Source organism: Euwallacea similis, chromosome 10, assembly GCF_039881205.1.
Source record: "Euwallacea similis isolate ESF13 chromosome 10, ESF131.1, whole genome shotgun sequence".
Taxonomy (NCBI): Eukaryota; Metazoa; Arthropoda; class Insecta; order Coleoptera; family Curculionidae; genus Euwallacea; species Euwallacea similis.
Window position 1 is genome coordinate 1,762,703 of NC_089618.1, and position 24,825 is coordinate 1,787,527.

Genomic DNA, 24,825 nt, shown 5'->3' on the forward strand with positions numbered 1-24,825 from the left:
ATACTCTTACAAGATTGGTCTGAATAAGGTTGAAAACGCTAGATATTTCACAATAAGATATCTACGTAGTACTAAAGAAATCCTGAATATCTCTGTGCTATCTATTCGGATCGAGTTGGCCAGAAATCTCCAGGTGGAATTTTTTTGATATATCAGTCCAATGCACTCTGAAAACAAAAACATCTATTCATCCGAAGATCAGTCCTATTAGCACAGAAATATTGAATATCATCATTTTATATCCGCAATGATCATTCCACTGATTCCTTGCAGTGTTCATATTAGAATGTCATATTCTTGACATTTGAGAGTTGCTTAAAGCCGGATTGTAAACTCAACATTGGATTCAGGTTTGACATTGACTCGGGCATTGAACAATCAATACCAGTAAATTTACTTAAATCTTTTATATGGGCCGTCGGACGTGAAGTTGGCGCTGGGCCGCCGCTGGACTGCCGTTGCAGGCAGACCAACATTATTTTTTGTAGTTGGCGTTCGTAGCAACGGCGCAGCGTATCATGGTTATCCAGTGAGGTTGAATAAACAAAAAAAGAGAAATTACATTTCAGGCCTCGTAAATTCGACGCCAAATCCAACTTCCAAGGAAGCCAAATCCAACGTCGAGTTTATAAGTCGGGCATATAAGTTTGTTTATCATTTCGTGAATAATGTAGTGGTTTTTGCAGATCAGGACAAGAAATATTGCTGCAAGAATTGCGGAAGAAGATATAGATACAAAGGTAGCTTGGTGAAGCATATGCAGGTGGAGCAGCATTTGGTCGAGTTCAAATGTGGCACATGCGGCAAGACCTTCACCCAAAAAAAGAGTCTCAAGTACCATGTTGATAATGTGCGATGCTACTTATGAAATTGAATAAAAGCGTAGTATTGGGAGACTCCATTGATTTTAAATTGTTACGTATGTTAAAATAATAGTCAAATTTTGGTCGACCTACTAAGAAGCAAAGGCAAATAAGTTCTCGTCCATTGTAGGCTACCACGTTAGAAATTTCAAACTTAAACTATTTTTCGCAGAAAATAAATGTTGAATTAAAATACAATCAGAGGGTGCAAGAACTACACTCGAAGGAACAACAACATTTTTCGGCTTTTCTTCCTCTTAGTCATTCATTTAAAAGGGCTTTCTCGAATAAAAGTTTTATGTTCTAGATACCTTTCAGTGCATCACATGTGGGCGCAAATATAGACAGAAGTGCTCCCTCTTCAGGCACAAGAAATGGGAATGCGAAAAGAGACCAATGTTCCAGTGCGAGCTTTGTAATTTTCGGTCATACCAAAAACCCAACTTAAAGAGTCACATGAGAGTTAAACACAATAAAGTTTCTGTAGATTAAATAAACTTGTCGCTATTGATAGCGTTTTTAATTATTATAACATGTCTTCTCCATGTAGATTATTTATCTCATAATCTTACATAAATTTAACGACCGCAATTTTAATTGCAGAAAGCCGAACGCATATGTGCCCAATTTGCAAACGCATCTACAGGCAAAAATGTTCTCTCATCAGACACAGAAAGTGGGAATGCCAGAAGACCCCTGCGTGGTCTTGTCAGTTTTGTTCTTTCAGCACATTTCGCAAAGCCAGTCTGTTAAAGCACTCGAGGTTAATACATAAAAATCAACTAGCTCTGTGAATATACCTAATTAAATTAATCTGTTGTCTTTTTGTTAAGTAACAAGTTGAGTAAATCACGCTTTGAAGATGAGTTTATAATGGATAAAATACAAATTTTCGTACCTCAAGACCTTCCAATCTCTGCGCTGAGCAGTGAAGGAACTCCAATTGACTCGAATTAGTTATTCATGAGTCGGTCGTGTTCTCACGTACACCTCCCGACCATTTGCTTTCCGAGTTCTAGTCGGACTCCAGCTGACCCATATCTTATTCATCGTGCTTAATGTCTCTTGCTAGCTATATATATTTCAGCTTTTGGATTTGTCGCGTTAGAGACGTTCGGGAAAGTTATGAATACTCAAAAAGTAACAGCATGAATCAAAAGAGTTAGGTGTAGAGCCAGGAGTATTCTTCCGACAAACGTCGGAGTGATGTATAGGATAAGGCTCAACACGCCAAATTTCACTAGATGGTGTGATGAAATTCCGATTGGGGTCAAATGGTGCGGTGTAAGGAATGGGCCCAATAAATGCCAAGATCCAGTGGGAGAGTTGATCAGAATCCGAGGAGTGCTAGGCAATGTTGTGAAAATCAAGGGAGCTGAACGGATGGCAAGTTCTAGTGGATCTTGTGATGAAATTCTAATCAGCGTCATTAGGGTAAAGAAGCGGCTTAAAGAATACCAAGTTCGTGGTATGGGACAATATATGAAGCCTTCTGCAACAGTAACAGTGCGATTTTAATCAACGTGTGTACATTGTGTATTCGTTTGTTTTGACTTGGACCTTCCGAGTTCGATTTATGAAAAAACCACAAAATATTGTAATGGATGCTACAATTACCTTCTCATCCTCTTTTTAGAAGACCACAATCTCCTTCAACACTTCCTTCTCACGCAAGTGCTCAATTAAACCCCTTAGTAACCTGTTAACACAACATAAATGTTCACTTTAACCCATGTTCATTCCTACGTGTTAGTTTGACCTTTTGTAGTTTTCCAATTTTCATTTATGCGAGCTCTATTCCTATTCATTTCGATATCTACAAAATACACGAGATAGTCTCAAGTTTTCGATTCCACTTACACGAAATGCTCATTTCAGTTCCTACAATGGGGCCACCCTACTTATGCCCAGATTGCTCCAAGAGCTACAAGACTGTGAATTCCCTAAGTGTGCACCGATCTAGGGATTGCAGGAAAAGAAAGATTTTCCAATGTAAAACATGTGGCAAGTTCTTCAAAAGGAAGGAGTACATCAAGAACCACGTTTTCGTTAAACCTGAATGTGCTATTAGTAGCTGCATTGATGAGTGTTTTCAACAAATAACTGATTTGTAACTGCTAGTCGTATTTGTATGTCGATAATATTATTAATTTATTTGATAAAAAATAATGAAATATTCGTTTTCTGTAATAAAACTTAGTGTGTTTTACTGCAAAGTTTTCCAATTTTCAATACCTCGCTTTCTCGTAATTTGTAGGCTACTTCGAAGACCCTCATGGCTATTTTGTGTGCAAGAAATGCACGAAGAAGTACAAATACAAGAGGAATTTCCGTTCTCATCAAAAATACGAATGCGGGTTGCCTAATCAATTCATCTGCAGGTACTGTGGCAAGTCCTTCAGGCAAAACTGGACTTTGAAGGACCACTTGGTAGTAGTGCACCATATGTAGAGCCCGAGTTCCGAATACGCTTATCCACATGTAATGTTTTGTAAATGTAATGATCTGTTGTACCATTTCCTTTGAAAAAAAAAAAAAATTTTTTTTTTTTAAAGAAAGAAAATTTTACATTTTGAAAAAATTCAAGCCTCCCGTTGAAGTTAAAAAAATCCTGAATATTTTCAACTTCAATACGACTTTGAAATCGTTTTGCTCGAGTCACGTGTAAGTAGTTTATTGGTGACGATACAAATGCGTTTTTTGTAGATTCTTAAAATGTTTTGACAATAAAACAGGCTAAACATTACTAGATCCGACTTACAATTTTCCCCTTTTCCATTCATTAGCAGAATTTACTAAAATATGCCTTTTTAGATTCTGATTGCAGTGCAGGTGATTTTAGCTCGTTTCATTCTACTTCAGTGAACAGTAACACAATATCGCATATACTTTTAAAAAAGAAGGTATTTTTCGATAAAATGAGAAAATACTGCATGGGGTGCTATTCGAAAAAATTTGACGTAAAATTTCGAAAAATTGCATACAATAGGTAGAGACTCGCTGTGGAACGTGTGAAAACCAGCCGCATTTGTGCTCAGAATACTTTAACGTATATTTGAAGCAGAAGTGTTGTATTCAAGAATTTTTAATTAAATTCTAATACTTATGAAAAATTCATGGAAAGACCTGACGTAACTAGTAGTCAATCCTAAAGTGAGATTAACTTTGCCTCTTCTGAAAATTTGTTCGTCCATCCTATTTTTTTAACTGCTTTACCTGCCCAATCCTGCTTCGCCATGAAAAATCTGGTAAAATATCAGATAATATTCATTTGAATATTTAAACATTTAAAAATGTTAATTCTTCGCTTCATTTCGGAGGAATCTCATGCTCCAATTTACGTCTTCAATGGACAATCAAGAATAAGATTTTTAATGCAGAGCCTTCAGGTTGAAACTCGAAAACACAGAGGTACTCGATAAAGGTGATTAACATGGAAATATTTAAGGTAACATTATTGTTCCTCATGGAAATGGTTCGTATTCCTCACATTACTGATAGTTTTAAAATTATCTCTACTGTCTCCTCTCTGATGCTACCTCTGAGATAAACCCTCAACACGTGTCTCTTGAGATGGTATTTATTTGGAAAATAATGGTTCTTGCAGATGCTACATCGCTAGGTAGTTCCGAAGTTTTTCAAAGTATGGAGTCAAATAGTGTGATTGGCATTTCTCTTCCCTATTGACTTGTCATATTCTTGGATCAATCCGGAGGAACAGCAACAAATTCTCCACTAAATTTATTAAATCTGAATGATGAAATTGGTCTGATGAGTCGATTTTTTCTTAGTAGATATAATTTAAATAATGTAGGATCAAGACACCATAATCATAATAAAAACTTTGTTATTGTTTTTGTTGATTTGTAGGAGCTTTCAAATGCGATACGTGCGGTAAAGGATATAAAGCCCAACGCTCTTTACGCAGGCACCAAAGGTACGAATGCCAGCAAGATCCAAAGTTTGGATGTCAGTTTTGCGACTACAAGGCTAAGCAAAAAGCCAGTTTACTTCGGCACACTATAGCAGTCCATAAGCAGACTTACTAGAGATAGATTTTCCATTCAAAAATAATTTTTAAAATACCTATTAATCAAATGGACTTTTATTTACTGCTTGAAAGAGACTCAGCACTCTTTGTTCAATTCCATCGATCCCCCTACTTCCCCATGACAACGTAAAAAATTAGACTGTTTTCAGCAGACAACAGAAGGAAGAGAATTCAACTCTTTGTACTAAATCTACCTACCGCCAGGACTTGGCAATCTTCATACATCAAATGGAGAAGCGCTTCTCAATCTTTACACCCTGTTTTATACTATTCCTCTTATAGTTATAATAATGTAGCTTTCTACTATACATATTGAAAATTGCTAAAATCGATATTAATTTCCATCATTCTTCATCATCTTTGTTTAGAACCTACAAGGCGCATCAGACAAGCCTACACAACTTCACAAATTGAGTTCCTGGAAAACCAGTACAAGAAAAAGCCATATCTTGACCGTTTGGGACGCAGATGGATTGCACATACATTAGGAATCACTGAAACCAGGGTCAAAGTCTGGTTTCAGAACCGCAGACGAAAATTTGTAACTTTGCCAGTTCATTAAAGTCGATTTTAGAGTTTTCGCTAGTTTCATTTGCTTGTCCAAACTGTAGTCAGATTATTCGTTAGGCCTCCATCATTATTTGATGCCAATACGAAATCTAGTGGATCATATGGTCTCGTCATGGAGAAATGAATGGTCGCGGGTTTTTGTATGGATTCCTTTACCAGATCATCACGACACCTCCGCAAGTCACTTGCTATACTTGGAAATTCTTCTAGAATGGTAATATACATAACTTCAAATTTTTTAGATCTAAAAAAGACTATTTGGACACTCCAATGTTCGAATTGCTCCAACCATTTTACGGGACGAATAATCGATTTTTTGAACACCCTTTATGTTATGTGATACTTAAGAACTGTAATTCATGGCGGTAATACCTGGTGCACATGACCGTTGTCCGTTTTTTAGCTTTTCCAAGTGTTAGAGCTTTAAAACCCATTGAAAATCGGGGAAACACCGAGTGAAAATTTCAGTTTAAAGTTTACATAATGGGCCAATGAATAATTAAATTTTGGGTACTTTTTTGTCCAGGAGTTTTCTAAGTAAATAAAACTCCTCGCTAATTGTGAAGCTAAACATGAGGAAACTAGTAGTAGCAAAAACAAGTTCTAGAGTTACAACCAATGACCTAGAACTACACTTGGCTATATCATTCTACTATATGTGTCAGTAACTTGCTCCACAAACTCCAGAATCATTGTGCTTTCCATCTTCCACGTAGTGTTGGGACTGAATTATCCTCCCTTTCACCGCCAATAAAGGGGCATTTCAATTCTAGACTACCAGAAGTTGTATTTCAAAGAGAACCGAATGCTGAGGAGACCTAAAGGCGGAGGAACCCATACATGCCAATGCGGAAGGTCTTACTATAATAAGCATAACCTGGTCAGACATCAAAAACATAGATGCGTAAGGAAATGAGATAGGTTGATCTGAAATTACATATTTTGAGAAATGGATATTTTTTTAATAAAAATGAAATATTTTCGGAAACACAGAAACAAATATCTGGCTTCTTTTGCTTCTCCAGAAAGGTAAAGGCAATCAGCGTAATATCAGTTTTTACATACTTAGCAACGCAGTCACCGTTCCTCATTTCTCATGGGCTGTAAAGTTCATGACAAGCGGGATTTTCTTCGTCCTCAGAAATTTCTACACTCGCGAATGTGCAGATCTTTTTAGGCCCTTAGCTCTATACCTTCGTGAATTTTTCAACAATTCTAAAATTTATCAATGAAATATAGGTTTTTTGTTTCATTTACAATAATTTTTGATTTTTCGAAAAAGCACAATTTGTTTTTTTTAAATATAAGTTAGAAATAAAATTATTTCAAGTTTTGGAATTATTTTACATTTTTTCGGAGTAACCAAATTTTTTCGTTTCATTTTTGGGAACTCTGGTCTCTTCAAAACCACAAAACATTTATATTTTTATTTTTCGATTTTAGACATTTTTGATTAGTTGATTCTGTGGTGTTGTGCTCATTGCGACGGCATCTGTAATCCTAGATTAGCCTTAAGTAAGAAATTATACTCATATCTTTACACCGCTGGCGAAAATTCCTTGAGTTTTTACTATTAAGCGTCTCTCTTGCCTCCGATTGAGCCAACTGCCAAACCAATCTAGCAGTATAATATAAGTTCGGAAACACACATGTATGTTATACTATATTACGCACTATGCCATATCAGACTATTGTCCCCACTCAATATAGGTTCAAGCTGGGCAAGAAAACGTGATTTGAGTTTAAATTTAAATATTTTGTTTTCTATTAAATTACGTTTTATAGAAGATTTGTTTTACTGTTCAATTGAAATTGCTATAAATAAATAATTACTTTGGGTTATTGATTGTGGTCAATGGAACTTTATAGTACTGTCCAATTTTCTAGTGTCTCACGGTTAATAATTTTAGGTAGGAACTATGTTTGCGCCACCTGCGGAAAATCCTACATTCACCACATTCGCCTGATGAGGCACCAGTCCTATGAGTGTCTGAAACCAAAGCCCTATTCATGTCCTTATTGCGGACACTCCACACGCTACAACTACCACTTGAAGAAGCACGTGACTTTGAAGCACGCACATTTGTTGGAAAGTTGGATGACCGAATTCTGGCCTAGTGTTAGTAAAAAGAATTCATATTAAAATCTATTTGATTACTTTAAGTTAGATAGTATTAGTTTAATTAATAGTTAATAAAATTAATATAAGTATATATAGTATTTAACCAAATACGCTAATATAAATAGTATCACTTCAGGTTTAGGTTAGTTAACGTTATTAACTAACCTGAACTAATTATTAACACGGAAATAAATCTTATTTTAACCCAATATTAAATGGTTTTTAATTCAATCTAACAAAGTGTACTATTTCAATGTCAGCTCATTACTCTATCGGCCAATTTACTATATTCAAATTAATGCAAAGCAAGCGACAAAATACTTTATTGCTCGCTTAGAATTGGCTCTACACATCTTTACCAGCCAATAATTGATAGAGTAATAAACTAAATCATCTTTATATGTTTCACCATCATCATCACTGTAAATCTCATTAACTAGTTAATTGACTTCGTAATGTTACAACAGTTTCTTTTTAGCGTCTTTTTGTGTAATCGCTCTCCGGCAGCCAAGGTAATCTTAATATTAAAACTACGATTTTATTATTTTTTGTAGAAAAATATCTTTAACGATTATTTTTTAAGTTAAAATTTATTTAAAAATCAATATCATCTTCATGCAGCTCACCCTCATAATCATTATCCTCTTTATGTTTATTTTCACTGACTACAAGCAAATCGTTTTGGTATCATTTAACTGACTTTTAAATTTCATGATATTACAACGCCTCTTCTGCTTTATTGCTCGCCAAACACCAAAGCAATCTTCATTGAAACGTACCATTTTTCCTTCTTTATAGAAAATCGCCTTTATCAAGTATTAATTTTAATATTGTGTGTGTTAGTTTTAAGAGAGTCTTCACAAATTAATAACTAATAAAGTCATCGCTGTCACCATCTTCACTGCCATTTTCATTAATTACCTAATAAGCGTCCTCACATCACAACTGTTCCTAGCAGTAGCTTCTCCTTCTACTTCAGCGTTCGCGAAATGGTAAAGTAATCTCAATAGTAAAACCACAATTCTTATTCACGTTTGTGAAAAAATATCTTTATCGATCGTTTTTTTTAAGACTTGTCAATCAATATCATCTTCTCATACCTCACCATCATCATCATTATCATCTTTATGTTTGTTTGCACCAACCCCAACCAAATCCTTTATTACTTCTTAATCCGACTTACTTATAAATTTTGTGATATTACAATAGCATCTCTTTTAGCTTCATTTCTCGAACACTTCCAACCTCTGAGCACATCGGATGGTCGCTTCACATGTCCCAGGTGCAACAGACTGTACACTTATCGTAGTAGTGTGCAGCGTCACATAAAGTATGAATGCGGTAAGTCGCCCCAGTTTCAGTGCCCATATTGTTTCAAGCACTTCACTCAAAAGAGCAGCTTGAAGAGCCATATCATTGGCATACATTTGGAAGAGACAAGAGTACAACTCCAGGTGTAAAGTTTATCTCAGGTGTAACGTTAAGTACTAAAAATTTAAGTGTTCGTGACGTTTTATTAGTCCGTGATTTTGATTGATTTATTTTTATTCAGTGTAGTAAATGCATGTAATTAAAAAAATATATTTTGTATAAAATTGAACGATTAATATTTAAACTGGGGCTTCGTGCTGTAAATTTAATTTTTAAATTTAGTTTTGATTTAAAGTTTTACTGGAGTTCGCCAGTATACTCGCATGCCCATTTCTAGAAATTTTCACCTTTACCCGTAGAAGAAAGTCAAATCTTTAAGTAGAGCACTATGGAAATAAGACAGCTTTACAGTAAACGGTGTAAGAGAACTCCAAAACAGAATCATATTAGATTATTTCAGATTGCACCCTGTTATAAGCCAGTTGGAATGTGATTCTGTGAAAAAACCTCTCGTACAAACTCAATATGAAGGGGCTTCAATAGAACTTCCTTGGTGTTTTGATACTTGGACGTGGGTATCAAATCTGCGAAAAGTCTTGGGAACCGATTGAAAAATCCACTTTTTTTGATAAGTCTGTAATGTTTTCTGTTAATCTAAATGCATGTGTGGATTAAACTTAAGAAATTCTTGCTCATTCGTAGTTATGCTATCAATTACTCAGTATCGAGAGAGGTCCACATAATAAATGCAGCACTTCTTCAATAATTCCTTCTATATTTGTTGCCCAAATTGCAACCAAAATCTCTGTTTTGAGTGACTTTTCTTTGGTTTTAGCCATACACCTGTGTGAAGGGTGCAACAAGCGCTTCAACAGCAGGTCAACGATGCTGTATCACCGTAACTACGACTGCGTCAAGCGCATGTGCTGCGCACACTGTAGCTATAGAACCGGCAGAAAATGGGCTTTGCAGAGACATCTGCGCATTAAGCACAAAAAGGCTTTACGCAAATAAATTGGTTTTTGGGTCTATGTCACTGTAGTTGTTCGGTTTCATTAAATAGAAGTGAGACTAGAGAAAATGTGTGAAAACCCGGAAAATCTACAAATGCGCATGCGCGTATACTGGAGCGCCAAGTTCAAATTGTGTGCATGCGTAACCAACGAGAAAATCTACTTCAGGATTTCTTTTTCCTCATTTATAATAAATATTAAGATTGTTCTTATGAGGACGGTTTTGTTTTTACTCTCTTTGAGATTTTTTAGTCGATTGGAAGTTCCTTTTTGTAGTCGTATGGAAGTAATAAATCGATAGGAATCTTTCAGTATGTCTATATGTCCGTCAATTATCTGGAGGAACAACTACTGTTTTGCCCTTCCAGATTTATTATCGTTACAGTTTTTTTAGTGACTGTTTTGCGTTTTAGCCAATTATTGCTGCAACGAGTGCAACAAGCGTTTCAATACCAGAACGTCGTTGTTACGTCACTGCAAATACGATTGCGTCAACGCTACGCGCTTGCGCTGCGATTACTGTTCTTACATGACGGGCAGAAAGTGGGACATGGGAAGACACCTACGCTATAGGCATAAAGATATTGCTTCACAATAAACTAACTTTTTTACCAAGAGTAGTGGTGTTGGGTGGGTACTGGTTCTCCCTCAGTTTGTTTTATATTGCACAGGGTGAAAACAAATCGATCATTTTAGATCATATCATTCCATATTGCCCTTCTGTGCCCATTTTAATTCCCAACTCGACCTTTAACAGTGTTCTTTTTATATCGGTTAATTGTGTTTCAGATTGCTTAATATCTCGACTGAAGGCTCGTGGTGTTTATCAACCATCTCAGGTGCTCTATCTGGAAAAAGCCTTCCTCAGGTTTCAGTATATAAACCTGGAACAAAGGATAGAGATCGCCAAAAAACTTGGATTGAGAGAGAAGCAAGTGCAAGTTTGGTTTCAGAATAGGCGCAGGAGGGGTACTCCGAGGGCGTGCAACTTCGAAAATCAGCTACTCGCTGGAAGAACTTAGTTAATTAGCGTTACATGGTTGACATTTTATGTCACAAAAAAGCCACTTTTTCAACACAAGCTAACGTTATAACGTAAGTTTATACATACACATTAATGAAATATTCTTTAGTTTAATACAATTTTTCATTAAAAAATTCAATGCGATATCATTTTCATGAAGCTCGGGCCTGGCGCGTAGGATTGATGGCTAAGAAAGCTCTAAAGCCATTATTGTCCATTCCAGTTTCGTTTCCTGGATTTCACAGCCTAACGCAATGGGTGACTATTGGTCTTGTTCAAATTGAAACCTGAAACACTGACCTGAAAAAAATACATTTTAAACTGTGCTCGAGATTGTCTTGTTTGTCTTCGAAGCAAAGAAGTGTTGAGAATGGTCATATTTTTCTTTCAGTTATTCTTCTTAGGTGTGTGTTTTGGTATGGCAATTGGTTGCATGGATTTTGAAGCGGGTTGTCGGGGTCTTTCATCTTTGGAACTGGTCTTACTGAAAGCCGTTATGTTGATTATACGTATTGTCTAGTTTTTCCGTTGCATTTCCCCTTAGTATATCTTCGTAGTCGAACAATGGTCAGAGTGTGCCGTTTTGTTTATATGTTTTTGTCCATTAAGCGATGGTGGAATATATCATGGCTGTACACATTTTAAAGGAAGGGAGAGAGCGGCGGTCCCGAAAGAAGCCCTTGTTCACTAGAAAAAGGCATCAAAAGATGTTCATCGAGTCATACTTATAGTTTTCTGTATTCCACCAGATTTTTGATAATGTGAAGTTCTGGTATCTGAAAGTTCTATAATTTACGTAAAAAACCGCTGTGCCAGGCGCTTTCAAGTGCCTCATCAATCTCCACGAATAAACTTGCTGATCTTCTACCGTTTAGATCTATGTCCTGTATCTTGTTTGTCAAAACACAAAATGGGTGAATATGTCAATTAAATTTATACATTTTCTAAAATCATTTTCATCGAGGTAAATTCCTACCACTGTGATCATGTAAGCCATATTTTAGCCTCGATAAAAAATCATGAATGTCCACAGTGCCTGAAACAATACAAGCACTATGCTTCTCTTTACAACCATCGGAGATTTGAGTGCGGGAAGGATAAATCGTTCCAGTGCCATTTATGCGGATTCAAGTCTCGCAGGAAGGAAAATCTGAAGAAACATCTAACCAACAAACACCAAACCATACAATAAAAAGACATGGATGGTGTGATGTGGACGCGACGAGGACAATGCCTCATATGAAAGGGAATAAAATCCTTATTAATTACAATAAACGACATCTGTAGTTAGTTGAGAATCTATGTCTTTCATTGAAGCTCCTTGTTTTGCTTTCGTTGTAGTGTTTTCTAAGAATACTAATCTACACTACCCCTCAATAACTCAAAAACTTTTTAGACGTGGGGGCTCTGATTTGCCACCAATGCGGTAAAATCTACACCACTGGTGAGGCACTGATGACCCATTGTAGACTCTACTGTGGCAAAAAGCCCAACAAGCTTTGCCCCTTTGGCAACTGCACCTATAAGTTGTTGACCAGGAGCGACGCTATTAAACACATAGCTGACAAACATGCGCTGGACGGGCGGAGGAGACCACGTGAGCGAAAGGGCACCTTTCCAGTGTCCGTGTCCATTTACAGATTCTGACAGTCCTTTAAATGGTTTTAAGGCGCTAAATAGTTCTATGCTTGCTCTATGCGGGCGCATTGTTGAAATGTTGTTCTAACGAAAGGGAAGTTGTCCTGTTTATTTGATTCTAAGTTTGAGAAATAGATATAATTTGTATGTTTGAAAACTGAGCATATTCTTTTGTGTTTTCCTTCAACTCTTGGTCAAGTTCTGGATGTTTCAAAATTGGTGGGGAATACAGGTCTTGTTTTGTATTTCAAAGGCCTCTTCTCATACCTTTCTGTCTGTTCAAAGCAAGTTTTGATCGATGAAGAGATCTAGCTATGTCGGCGAAGCCTGGAAGAAATCTCTGATGAAGTATTTTGAAGTAGAAACTTAGGGCTACAAAGTTACAAAATGGACGGAAAATCTTGGGAAAAGCTACAGGTATTCAGTTAAATACTTTCATATACCAAATTAGGAAAAAAATGGACTTCTCCCTGTCGAACTTCCCATGTCGCAATATTTCGAATAAACCTCCAATGAATTGGCTTGAAGTAAAAACTTTTTTTTGAGAACTCTATGGACCTCTATAATGTTCAATATTGGCACTTGGAATCAATAATTTTATAGCGTTATGGATAAGGAGATAATCACTCTCACTACGAAAGTGATAACTTTCATAGCAATAGTGATCGTGAATGATAGTGACAAAAAATTGATAAGAAGGTTACAATTTAAAAGAACTTGACCAATTTTTAGAAACTCCTTCTTTACAGTTTCCCGAAAATTGACTTCTCAGTTGTCTAATTTCCATTCTTTTGATAGTTGCTCAGGAACCATTCTGATGGTTACTCAGGAAGATTTATACTTTCATACCCACGTTTCACGTTACAAAGGCTCTTAGTTCTTAGTTTCCAATTCTCCTAAACAGTAAAACTAACCGAGCTTATGTTTCAGGCCTCCACGAATGTCCACAATGCCATAAGAGCTACAAATGGATGGACTCCTTGAAGAGGCATTTGAGGGTTGAGTGCTTGAAAAGTGGACACCATGTATGCACCACCTGCAGCAGGGTGTTTAAGTATCGATTCAGCTTGAGTTCGCATGTGAAGAATTGTCACTGATAAAAGAGTAATTTGTCGAATTATTTCAATAATTGGATGATTTGAGTTTGAAGACGTTGTATAAATATAGAAATACTTTGGTGTTCTCGCAAAAAAACGAATTCTCAATGATCAAACTGCAATCGGCATAAATAGTTTCTACACGCCTTTGAAAATTCAATTCTGGATTGAGAAGGAAATTTCTGATCTAGAGTAGCGAACTAAGAACTATGGAAAGTTTAGGAAAATGGTCGTTAGCAATGGGAGTCGGATCATCCAGATCTCCTACCAGGCTCCATTTTTTAGCATAAAAGGAAAGAAATTATCGCCGTCGTCAGGAAGAACTTCAAGTTACAATTTCCTTTGGCATTCACCTCAGTTTCTGTGCAAAATACTCCTTAACTTAACATGCACTAAACTAAAACTTCTCAGCTCTACCCTACTAACCCCAAAGTAACTGAACAATAAATCATCTGGATGACGTACAATATCTCTGATTTCAGTGCCTCATCGTTTCATCTGCCACAAGTGCCTAAAGGTTTACTCGTGCAAGTACGACTTGAACCGGCACTTGAAATACGAGTGCGGCAATTTGGACCGCTTCAAATGTGCAATTTGCGACAGATCCTTCACCAAGAAAACTAACTTGATGAACCATATGTCGCACATACATCAAGTTAGTGCCAAAGGAACTCGCCCTATCGAGAACTCAAAATCGTATTTGGTGACCAAGTTCTAGTGACAGAAACTGGAGTTGTAGAATACCTCTGTTTACCTGACGTCGGTTAAAGCTAATTAATGGACGCTTGCTACTATTGTATTAAGAACCATGTTATACCGATTTCTCCGTGATGAGTAGAATATGTATTTTGCATTACAAGAATAAATACCCAACAAATATACAGAGCTATATTTATTGGTTAAATTCACTAAAGGCCGAATCATTGAAGTCCTGATAACTTTATGAATTACCTCCAATTAATAGTTTGCAGTGTTTAGGTACTTAAAAAAGTACGTTTACATTGTAAAACTTTAAGAATTCGTCAGATCTGACCCTATACATATTTCAGCCCAATATCTATGCATTCAGTGCCTCAAATCCTACAAATCTAAAACTGCCATGCGCAGGCACCAAAAATATGACTGCGGCAAAGAGAAGCAATTCGGATGCAAATTTCCAGGCTGCCACTACAGGGCGTTCCAAAAAGTGCACGTCGCGAGTCACTGCAGAAAAGCCCATGGATCTGAGGCGATCTCCACTGGGAATATGCCTGTTTTACGATTGGAGCATGATTTGTCTAGATAAAGTTTTCATGCTGTATGATGTGTTTTTTATTAGTTAAGTAAAGCGTCTCCTGCATCCGTCATCTGTCGATACGATGATCCTAAATTACTGTAATTACTAGAAATAAACTGAAAATAGACTGCAAATGGATCAAAAATAAAACATAAAACTATTTGATGTGGTATAGGTATCGTGTAAGCCGTCTCATCGTCGGAGACGTGGGACACGTAGTCGGATGACAGATGCATAAAATACACCCTATGAACTGATGAAGGATGCATGGGACCCATAGTTTCGTCGGTGGACTGGTGTGTGGCGCAGACACTTAAACATGAAGGTTTCAGGGTAGTAGAGGCAACAAATTAATTTCATCTCCATACGAAGAAGAACGCGAAGGTGTAAAAATGTGCAATTACTTTCAATTGCATAGACAATAAGAGGAAGATCACATTTACCAGTGATCGTAATTCTTCTTATTGATCTTGTTTCTGTGTCAATAGTTTTTTCCCCGTGGAGTACTTATATCCCAAGGGGATCTCTCGTGTGATAATCGTGGAGAGCTGGAACTCAATAACACGTGAAAAATACTGGGTCCTTTGTAGTGAGCCGATATCAATACATATGCCGCAATTGCGGTAAACCATATAAGAAGGAATCCGTCTTACATTCACCAAAAATATGATTCTGATAACAATAGATTAAAGTGCAACTTCGGCGCGAAAAGAAGACACGACGTTAAGAGACACATTTTCTCCAAACATGCAGTGAGTTCTTTCAAGGAAAACATGATGAAACACGTCGTTTTTAGTTGAGTGGCTCAGAGTTAAGATATTTCTTAGCGCTCATAACTTTAAATTTTCTTGTACTTTAAAGTCGCAATCCTTGTAATACTGACCTAGTCATATCATTAATTTGTAGAGTTTTCTATTAATATTTGTTACGTAAGAGTTATCTGATGATAAACTTCAAATTTTTATTCTTGATAAAGATTAAGTATGTTACAAGTAACTTGAAATTCATAATAAATCCTGTGAAACCCCGATCTGCGAGAATCTGCGAATATTTCATTTAAACTCAGCCACTTCTTGTTCTCAGAACTTGAACAGTACTGCGTTCATCCAATGTTCTCATTTATGTGCATTGAGTGAATAGACCGGCCAGAACCGGTGAACAGAACAGAACAGAACTACACATCCGTAATGAAAATGCACATAGAACCTAATATAACACAATGAATAAGAAATGAACGTTATATTTTAATAGAACTCTATGAAAATAAGGTAATTTCATACAAAACCGAGAATGAGGGATGCAGAAAACTTTGTAACAGACCCCGGAAAGGGAATGGCTGGGTGAAACTAGCCAGTAACACAAGTCGATTTTTGAAAATCATAGGAAATATTATGCTAATCAGAAGAAAATACTTGAATTGTTATTTTCCTCTGAAAATGGGGAAAAATGGTGCCAACCTCATCACTAAAATATAAGAATAGAAGAAGAAATTCAGTTAAAGAATTCTTGAAAATTCAGTAGTATCTAAAAATAACCGTGGTACAAATTAAAATTAAAATTAAGTCAATGAGACCAAACTCCTAAATTTTATGAACGGATAATCGAAAGAATTCTCAATTCTCTAGCGGTTTTGGGAATCCCATAAAACGTTCTACAGCTTCTATTCAAGAGTCTGGCTGCTTCTTGTCTCTCACCCCATGTGTTTACCCTCTCCTGACTGCACATTTGATTGATATGAAAGAAATTGGGAATTGGATAAATAGAGCCATAACTCCATATCACGATTATTGTGAATTTTATCAACAAATTGACTTCACTCATCTACATTGATGTAGTAAAAACCCTAATAGAGGCACTTACAAAAAAGAAACCTTAACAATCATTAGCTTGAACTTAATAAAAGAGTAGTACTAAAGCATCGTTTCCTCGAAGAGCAGTGATGTAATAGAGCATCAGAACAAATTCTTTTCTGCACATACTTCAATCAATTTCATCTATTTTGTCCATCTTCCTTTACTTTGTAGAAGAACTTGAAAACGTAGATTAGAAAAATATCCTATTTGGACCTTTGACTTTTGACCCATTTACCTTATAGGTCCAACTTTCCAGTGTAACAACTGTTGGAAGATTTATCGCACATCCAACGCCATGAAATCTCACCTAAGCAAAGACTGTGGAAAAGAGAAGGTGATCTGTCCTCTGTGTCCCACCTCCTTCAGTAGGAAAACCACATTAAAAAGGCATTGTTCAAAGAAGCATAGTATGGATGTAGCACCTAAGTGATGGTAGATGTGGGTGTCTTGTTGCAGAAATACAGTTTAAGAAATGAGCAATTGTAGAGAAGTTCTTTAAGACCGTAGGATCTCTCACCATTTATTGTGGAAAGGGGGGTTAAACGCACATACTAGTTTGATGATAGCGTTCCCCATCTGTGAAAAGTCTGAATTGTGAATAAATTAAATAAAAATTTGAAATAACAAGCCTATTGCAAAACCTTCATCGTTTCAATACGTTATCGGCACTGTTTTGGAATGGAACTTGTCAGAAATTTGGTCTTTTTTCTCCATTTTCTAGTGATTTTTCCAACTTCCCAGCTAGAGTTAGCTGTAGTGGAAGACACGGAAATAATAGTTAAAATATAGTTTTTACATGTACAATCCACCGTTTATTATTAAAGACAATATATTGATACTGGTGGATATGCAAATTTCTGCCATTTATACGGCAGTACCACCCTCTTTTATTTATCTAATAATAGCATATTTCGTTGTTATTTTGTGCCGGTACTAACGCAGGAACTTATCTTCTGTCTAAAAAATTCTGGAAGTTTCTTTTTTATTTCCCATCTCAATTACATTAGAGGTGGAGAGTTTTCAACGTGTCCTTATGTATTACGTTATGTGACTTATTGCACCTTTGCATTTCAGAAAATATTATATTTGCTTATGACGTAAAAGAAGAGCCAGAAATTATTGAAAGAAGATGTAGTGATGATAATTTAGAGTTGCGGCTTATAGAGAGACATTTCCCCTCCTACGTTCCATCAACGGTCAGTAAAAAATCCGCAACCCGACGCTGCAGTTTGTGCTCAAAACATAACAAGAGGAGGGAAACGAGGTACAAATGTTCCGCGTGCGATGTTGCATTATGCATTATACCATGTTTTGAAATTTATCATTCGAAAAAAGATTTGTAAAATTATTAAAAAAACATAAATTTCACTCCTTTGTTTTATTTGTACAGAGCGGAAAGAACATTTTAAATCTGAATCGAAAACATTCAGGGAAAAACTCGTCGATTCTGATTTCTAGGTCTCAGCGATTGATCGAAGGAGATGAAGCGGATTTTTGAAAATCCATCAAAATTACCTTGCAAACTTGGACTATAATGAAATACAGCAAAATTAGAGCATAAATTCGATTTATGTTAAACTCATCTGATTAACTAAGCTTCTTAGTCACTCTTCTCCCTTCATTCACCAGTTTGTTATGTAACGTTCCGATTTTTTCCAGTTTTGCAATTTTTTCAATGTGATGAATGCGGCAACTTCTACAAGCATAGAAGCTCGTTATCGAGCCACAAGAAGCACGAATGCGGAAAAGCTCCTTCCCTTTCCTGCAGCTACTGTGGATATTCAACGAAGATCAAGTCGAACCTCGTTAGACACATAAGTACTAGACATTTTGGAGCAGGCTTTAAGAAGATTCGTTAAGATATTATCTGCAACGCTTACTTTAACCAAAGATATTTATTAAATTACCACATTCCCCGTTACTCTAGTGGCTTTCTTTACTTGTGGATATCCATGGTATGTGTATTTGAAGCAGTGATTAGTTTTAGGAGTTACATTTCTTTTTTTAAATTTGACTGATTTTCACTTTTGGTGCGTACAGTGCCACAGAATAGTTTCATAAGAAAACTCATGAAGTATCTGGAAGAAATCTCATTTAAAAATGATGTCTAATAGATCCTGTGTTTTTTAGTGGAACGACGTATCTGCAAAACGTGCCGCAAGAAGTTCAACAGCAGGTGTTCGCTCTACTTACACGTGAAATACAAGTGCCAAAAAGATCCTTCTTTTCGTTGCCTCACGTGCCGAATGACATTTCACTACAAGAGCAGCTATATTCGTCATATAAGAAGGACTCATAAGGATAAAAATTTCAATTGTTGATCGAATTTTCAGTAAACCGCAAGTTTGACGCAAAAAATTTTAAAATATTTTTGACTCTCGGAGGTCGTTGTCATTCATTAAGATACTTTTGATGAGTACACTTGTGCATTTCTTTTCTGCCAAATTTTTCCTGTAATATGAGAGAAAATTGGAATTTTTTTGGATTGTATGCGCGGTATAATACATTCAACGTTCTCTGCAAAATTAAGTGAAAATTAATGCACACTACAGGGGTTCAACTTTGAAGCTAACAAAGTTTTTTTTCCTATTGTGGGAAATGCTGGAATGTTCTCGTGTTCAAAATTACCTACGTGAAAATTGACTTTTTGAATTCACTGTCTTGGAAATAGTTACTAGAAAACATGTAAGATTCTTTTTGAAAAAGTATTTTATTTTATCGCACAAATATGGCAATTTTGACATATCTATGATCCATCTTAAGGAAATCATACATACCAATAAAACTTACATGGAATCGTTTCAACACCCATTAAATACCAATCATAAAGTTAATTAGAAAACTCATAGCCTTCATTGCTCTGATACATGCATTCATTCAGTTTCACAATTAGATGAGGATTTTCTGGCATTCTCCATTCAAACAAATCAGTAGTGCCCCAGTTAACTTCAGCAATTAACATTCAATTTTTTTTCCAATGCCAAGTATATGTATCTTTCCTGTACATATCAATATCCAATATCAAATTATCCAAAATTTTGACTGGAAATATCTCTTTAGCCCACTTAAAACCTTGGAAATGCCAGTGCGGAAAATCATACAGCTTGAAGTCGACTTTGTACAATCACCAGAACGATTGCGGTAAAGAACCTCAATTTTGCTGCACTACGCCTTCTTGTAGCTACAGGACAAAAAGAAAAGGAAATTTGGAAAGGCACTTGAAAGATCGCCACTCCTGGAACAAATTTGGCATCAACTGGCATATTTAAATGTTCTTGAAAATGTGTTTAATCAATTCAAGAATAAAAGCAATAAATAGATATTCTATTTTGAATTTCTTTTGGAAACCATTTCAATCAATGTGAACGGCTGTGAGAGATACTTTGGCAATGGCAAGTTATTAAATTGGCTATTTTCTGGATGATTAAATTTTATTTACACCTAAGTAATGTTCGTTTGTGCCATAGTCCTGCTGCTTATTGCTTCTTCTGCAAATGACAATCCTGAAATTTTTGTTCTCGTAGATGCCTCGAAGTTTAAGTGCTCTGGGTGCAAAAAATCGTATGTATCCAAGAAGAACCTCAACAGGCACCTCACCTACGAATGTGGAAAACCTAAAAGCTTTACATGCACTCATTGTAAATATAAGGCGCATCGCAGAGAGACCATCAAATCCCATATACTGAGGAAACATGTTAAAGACTTTTAAGAGTAAACATTGAAAATTATTAAGACTGTTTGCTGTTTTAGTATAGTGCATGTGTATAGTGTATATCCAAAATAACTGGACACTGCAAATAAAAATTCTGTATTACAACTATGTTTTTTTTTCATTCTATCAATTTTTGAACTAACTTAATTAGTAACATGGATCGGAAACGTCCTTTTTTCGAATACCAGACACTGCGTTCAACTTTGTATAAGGTTTCGACTAAATGTAAAAATTTCCAACTGACAGACCAAGCAATCTAGAAAACATCTTTTCAGGCAAAATGTACTTCTATGTGTGATTTTAAACTCTGAATATTTTTCGTTAAATTCGTTCATTTTTACAGAAGTACTGAACATAAATTTCTGGTCGTCACACACAAAACACAACTTTTCTTAAGGTTACGACCAACTGTGAAAATTTCATATCTCCGACTGAGCAATCCAAAACTGCGTTTTTCTGACATAAAATCTTCTATGTATAATCTAAAATTCTAAATACATTTACTTTAATTCAGCAAAAGAGAAACTTGCGGTCACTACGCACAAGGTACAACCATATAAACATGAAATTACAACAATTACGTCACAGCATGTAATTTTGTGGTTTTCATTTTAAATTTTCGACTACCGCATACTTGCTTTTTCTGTTTTTAACGCGGCCTTCATTTATAGTAAGATCGTTTAAATGCTCGAAATGCAGCAAAACTTACAAGTACCAGAGAAACCTCCAGAGGCACAACAGGTACGAATGTGGTGTAGATCCACAATTCGAGTGTCCATATCCCAATTGCAAGCGAAGAACCAAATTGAAGTCAAACCTTGACAGCCATATTAAGACCATGCACTGCAAGGAAGTAGCATGAAACTTTATTATTCCTATGAAGATTATTCTTGATTATTTGTGAAATTATGTATTTTGACTCGAAGAAGGAAGGTGTTGATTGCGCCTATTTGGAGGATTCAGAGCTGCAGAAATTTCGATATGGGATCAACGATATGGAAACATCATATCGACTGCTCAACATGTTCATGTTTGATGTTGTGATAATAAATTAATTACTTCCATTGTGGTCGTTTTATTTGAAAGTTTAGGCAGTAGGGGTCTGACCTACTCTAAAAAGATTACGGAAGTTTATTGGAACTTAAAATCTACTCTCAATAGAGCTGAAAAGTTCAAATGATTTATAGTATGTTTAGGTAGTCTTTCTTCGGACTCTCCTATTTATTTCTAGTTTCTGAGGGCGCATTTTATTAAAAAAAGTAAAATTGTAGCTTTAAATCAGACATACAATCAGTAAACATTGTAATCATTAAGAATCAAACAGTAATGTGTACATGATATACATATGATTTCTATGCTGAAAATTACATTGATATTCTTTCTCGTTTGTTAGAGGTCATATTGCTGCATCCCCTGCGGCAAAGCATACCTCCACCAGGCCAATGTAGCAAGACATCGAACGTCGAATGAGAATATCATTCAAGTGCCTTTCTTGCTCTTGTGCAACTTTCGCACTAAACAGGCATATCCTATTGACATATCCTAACCAACAGCTGTAGTTGATCTGCAAGAAGTTATTCCAGTGTGTAGACTAAGATGTCAGTAAGTAAAATTTGTGAGAAGAACTAAAAACAGAACTAAGTTTGAGATTTGATGCCAATCAGTGATCTGACACGTCAAGTAGTTCTCTAACCTGCTACGTTTTGTTTCGTTGTTCATATTTCATCTTAGAGTTATATACAGGGTGACCGTTTCTGCAACTCAACCATGAGGATCTTGGTGACCATAGAAGATAGGAGGTTGGTTAAATTGGGGCAAAATTGCGCAATTTTGAGTCCAAGCATATGCCGTTTTTATCAAATATTGTTGCACTGTTTGAAGCAAAATAACCATTTTTTTCCCGCGAGATCCCTGTGGTTGAACTCTAGAAATGGGCACCCTGCGTACTGTATGCATCTATTACATATATGTGTTTTATTCACAACTACTGCGGAAAGTGATCTTTACCATTTGGACCAAACTTTTAGGATTGAGGAGGAACATTTAGACTGTGTGATTTGTAAAGAAATCACATGTGATTTAAAGCATATGTAATATGACTAAAAAACTTTCATAACTTTTGATTTGTGGACAACTTGGTGGAATAAATACAATAAATGCGTAACTTTTTTAACTTCTGATTTATTGATAATTCATTGAAATAAAAATAAAACTTGCGAGGTTGGATCAACTATTTTGCGACCACTCTCGCAGCGTTCTTTTGATTTATACATAAATCAATTTACTGTAAAGTGCCGTATTTACACTTTACTAAGTAGCTGAAAGTGCTTATATTAATATCCAACATTTTAGCGAAACGGCAAATATACAAGTGTTCAACGTGCCGTAAAGCATACCAGTACAAAGCCACCCTGGTGAGGCACCAGAAGTACGAATGCAACAAAACGCCCAGATTCCACTGCTGCTACTGTGGATTCGCTGTTAAACAAAAGTACGACTTAGTAAAGCACGTGCGTCTAAAGCACATAGATCTGTATTCTGAATTTGTGACTAATGTATATTCAAATTTGCATCAGTAATACATGATATTTTCTACTCTTACACCAATATATTGCATTTACCTCCCTTCGATCACCTCACGCTGGTGGGAGGTGGAACAACCGGAACCAACTGGAAAACTTTGCACCGAAATACGCGTGTCCGTATGGTGCGCAAATAGGACACACCCCCAAAAGACAGTCCAATCTGTAGTTTTGGACGGTACTCCAAAATGAGCAGATTATGACGGGCGTGGCTACCATCGGAATACCCACCAATAACCAAATCACTTCTATAGTTATTGTTTTCATTCACTTCTTGCCAGAACATTTATTTACTCTGAGTTGACCGTTTCATTTTTTTAAATTTTTATTTCTTTCTAGAAGCTCTCCTGCTTATTTTGGTAGAACTACATTAGTGAATGTTGCAGATTTTTTTGCCAGTTTAGTTCTCCGCTACTGAGCATGGTTCTCCTGCAGTGCTCATTTCTTTTTCCTTATTTGGCTGTTAATAGGTATATATCATTCCCTCTCCCCCATTTTTTATTGTACGCAAATTGGGTTGTAGGAATAGTCTTCTTCGCCTTGGATTTCGAGGAATATGGCACTCTAAAGGTTTTCAATCATGACAGAGTGCGCTACGGTTGCAGACGCTGCAAGAAGACTTACCAGCAGAAGAAGACCTTGGGACGACATTTGCGATTCGATTGCGGCCAAGAGCCGGCTTTCGTGTGCCAGATGTGCTCCAAAGCATTCAAGCATGGCTATATTCTGCTGAAGCATATGCGCAACACTCACGATATTTACATTCAAAAACTGCGCCAGAGGCATGTGGTGTCCCCAGTGCTGCCTAAGAGCGCAGAGATTCAAGTAGTGCAGACCGATGCGCGGAATATTAATTTTAAGATAGTCGATAATACTTCTGGAGAGGTGAAAATGCTGCGCAAAGCCGAGGAAACTATCCCAAAGGCGGAGCGTAGTAACAGCCCTCCTAGGGTACTGAACTTTGAACACGATATCTTTGGTAACGTGGTGCTGAATTAGATTCTTCTGCGCCTTTTTCATACATTTTCAACGTGCATTCCGTATTTCATCAACTTGTGTAGTTTTTAGTAAAATCTGGTGTTTTATACTATAGTCAAATACAAGTGGTTACTTGTAAATACTATAATATTTGCATGCTACCCTGGAAAAGCATCGGTATGCTAATTGAATTCCTCAGGTTGGGTGCATCTGGTTGCTCCAGAAGCTGCTTATAACTGATTATCGCTATTTTGGGGATATTTGTTTTATCCTATAACAGAATGTCTTAGATCTAGTACCTAATTTAAGAAAAATATGTGTTATCGATTCTAGTCAATAGCCAGAAAGTGAGTTTTATTTAATTTAAGTCACTGCACAGATATGTACAAAAGCATAAGTTTATCTAACCGGCTGGAAGGAGAGGACGCTACCCTCTCCTGTCCTAATACAGACCGGAGAGTTTGTGTATGTCCATACCTAGCGAAACCCATTCAGGGCACGTATATATTCGCACCAGAATATTATTGACATTTTGTGATTTTTCATCGATTTAAAATCTCATATTACTGAATAAACTAAGCATTCCTGATATTTATGATAAAAGAGCAAATTCACGTATTTATAAATCACGTTTTTAAATTGTGCAAAATAAATTATAAATATTATATCTTTCAC

At 36.3% G+C, this 24,825-nt stretch overlaps 1 long non-coding RNA gene across 1 annotated transcript; it reads left to right on the plus strand.

The window, feature by feature from the left end:
• Positions 1 to 4,577: 4,577 nt before the first annotated feature.
• LOC136411730 (uncharacterized) lies at positions 4,578 to 4,961 on the plus strand. The gene is made up of 2 exons (XR_010752338.1): positions 4,578 to 4,673; positions 4,734 to 4,961. It is a non-coding gene; the product is annotated as an uncharacterized lncRNA (long non-coding RNA).
• The last annotated feature ends 19,864 nt before the right edge of the window (positions 4,962 to 24,825 follow it).